The following is a 2,500-nucleotide window of genomic DNA, read 5'->3' as shown; positions in this document are numbered from 1 at the left end:
GCCGGTCGGGCTGGGGACCTGAAGCAGGAACGGCACTGCACCGGGACTGGGCGGGGCTCGCCGTTCACGCGGCGCGGCCAAGCCCGGACCAGCGTCGGGACCTTCCTGTGGAAAGCCTCAGCTGCGCGGCGTCCGAGGGCTTCGTGCCCAAAGTGCTATGCTTCGGCCGGCAAAAAACAGTCAACTCAGAACTGGCACGGACCGGGGGAATCCGACTGTCTAATTAAAACAAAGCATTCCGATGGCCGCTGGTCGGTGTTGACGCAATGTGATTTCTGCCCAGTGCTCTGAATGTCAACGTGAAGAGATTCATCAAAGCGCGGGTAAACGGCGGGAGTAACTATGACTCTCTTAACGGCAGTAACTATGACTGTCTTGTTCCAAAGGAAGGCACTCCTTTGGTTCGTGATGAGATGTTCATGGTGCTTGCCTAGCTGGAAAAATCCGACTCACACCTGCACGTGGTCCCTGCCGCCTGCCAGTATGCCGAGGAAACGGGTGCAACTTAATCCGTGGATACTGGTAGCAACGTGAGCAACGGTACGGTCCTTCGCGGACCACCCTGGGCGTTCGGATTGCCAGCCCGTTCGCCCGAAATATCTTGGCCCTGAAACTAAAAGAAGAATGCAATGCACCAGCCGACTGGCTGATGCACCAAGATTTGCCCGAGTGGGCGTCGAGGGTGAAGGTGTCGGTGCGTCTGGTAACGGCACTGATGCGCAGTTATGGTATGGCTGCACGGGCTGTGACGAAGCCTTCTCGTCCCTGCGAGGACTGAGAATTCATGCGGCCCAAAAGAAACATGGAAACCAAGATGGCCTTCTCCGCCTGCCCGCGGGACGGCCCCGAAAACGACGAGTGGGGAAGAGCACCACAGCGGGTGCTTCGGACCGGGTGACCACGGATCCGGTGCCTGCTCCAGTTCCTGAATCTCCTGGGCTGCTGCCTGGGCTACCTGGACCATCGCTGCCTGGGTGCTCGGACCTGCCGCCTGGGGTGCTGCCTGGAGGGTGGTCTGCATCACCTGGGCCTCTCTCCTGGCCTCCTTCCCTGGATGCCGGGCTTCTGCCTGGACCTTCAAGAGTATCACCTGGACCTTCAAGACCTTCGCCCGGGAAGCCGCCCGGGACGCCTGAGCTGCTGCCTGGATCTCCTGGCGATCGGCGCGGGGTGTCCCCGGGACAGCCCGGGTCACGGACCGACCCCTCAAGCTCTGCTGGCGCCGGACACTTCGTATGCCCGCAGTGCAGCAGAGCCTTCTCAAGCAAGATTGGCATGTCTCAACACCAAAAACATGCCCACCTCGAAGAATACAACGCGGGCATTAACATCACCCGTACCAAAGCCCGGTGGGACCCCGAGGAGACCTATCTTCTGGCCCGCCTGGAGGCCACCCTCAACCCAGACCACAAGAACATCAACCAGACGCTACACGCTGCGCTGCCCCGCGGTTCCTGTCGAACCCTGGAGAGCATCAAGGCCCACCGAAAGCAGGCGGCTTACAGGGACCTGGTGACGAGCCTGCGGTCAGCCAGGGAGAGCAGCGAGGCGCAGCACGTTCCGGACCGACCCCTGGAGACCCCGGAGCCCCAGACACCAGCGAACCCTCAAAGAGACTCGAAGCAGGCAGTCATCGAAGCGCTGCAATCCCTTATCGGCCGAGCGCCACCAGGCTCCTTCCAGGGAGCGCGTCTCTGGTACATCGCGAGGCAAGCCACAAGGGGGACGAACATCCTCCCACTCCTGAACAGCTACCTGAGGGATGTTTTCACCCTCCCCACAAAGCCAACAAGAAAGAAACCTGCAGTGCGGCCCGCCCGGAGCCGCAGAAAACAAAAGAAACAAGAGTATGCCAGAACACAAGATCTATTCAGGAAAAAGCAGTCCGACTGTGCCAGGGCGGTCCTGGACGGCCCCACGTCGTCATCGGTCCCTGGAACGGGCGCCTTCCTGCAAACCTGGCGAGAGATCATGACGGGGCCCAGCCCTGCACTCGAGGCACCGCCTCTACCTACCCGGGGGGAAGTCGACCTGTTCTTCCCGGCGACGGCGCAAGAGATCCAGAACGCTGAGATAGCCGTCAACTCGGCTGCTGGACCCGACGGGTTCTCTGCCCGTCTCCTCAGTCCGTCCCGGCCCTCCTCCTAAGGGTCATGGTTAACCGTCTGCTCCTCGTCCGACGTGTCCCGGCGGCCCTCCGGGACGCGAGAACGACCTTCATCCCGAAGGTCCCCGATGCAGTGGACCCCTCCCAATTTCGCCCAATAACGGTGGCCTCCTTTCTCCAGCGCCTACTACATCGCATCCTGGCCAAGAGGGCGCTGGAGGCCATTCCCCTCAACTTTCGACAAAGAGCCTTTCAGCCGGTGGATGGCTGTGCCGAGAATATATGGCTGCTGTCCACCGCGCTCAACGAGGCAAGAACCAGACGGCGCCCGCTACACATGGCGAGCGTCGACCTTACCAAGGCATTCGACGGGGTCACCACGGATGCCATCCT

At 61.2% G+C, this 2,500-nt stretch overlaps 1 pseudogene; it reads left to right on the top strand.

The window, feature by feature from the left end:
* Positions 1–2,500, top strand: part of LOC120847279 — an 8,246-nt pseudogene that overhangs the window by 2,351 nt on the left and 3,395 nt on the right.

The sequence above is a fragment of the Ixodes scapularis genome, unplaced genomic scaffold, assembly GCF_016920785.2.
Source record: "Ixodes scapularis isolate PalLabHiFi unplaced genomic scaffold, ASM1692078v2 ptg001158l_1___fragment_3__unscaffolded, whole genome shotgun sequence".
Classification (NCBI taxonomy): Eukaryota; Metazoa; Arthropoda; class Arachnida; order Ixodida; family Ixodidae; genus Ixodes; species Ixodes scapularis.
The sequence above is the reverse complement of the archived record's forward strand: the minus strand, read 5'-3'. Positions and strand labels throughout refer to the sequence as shown.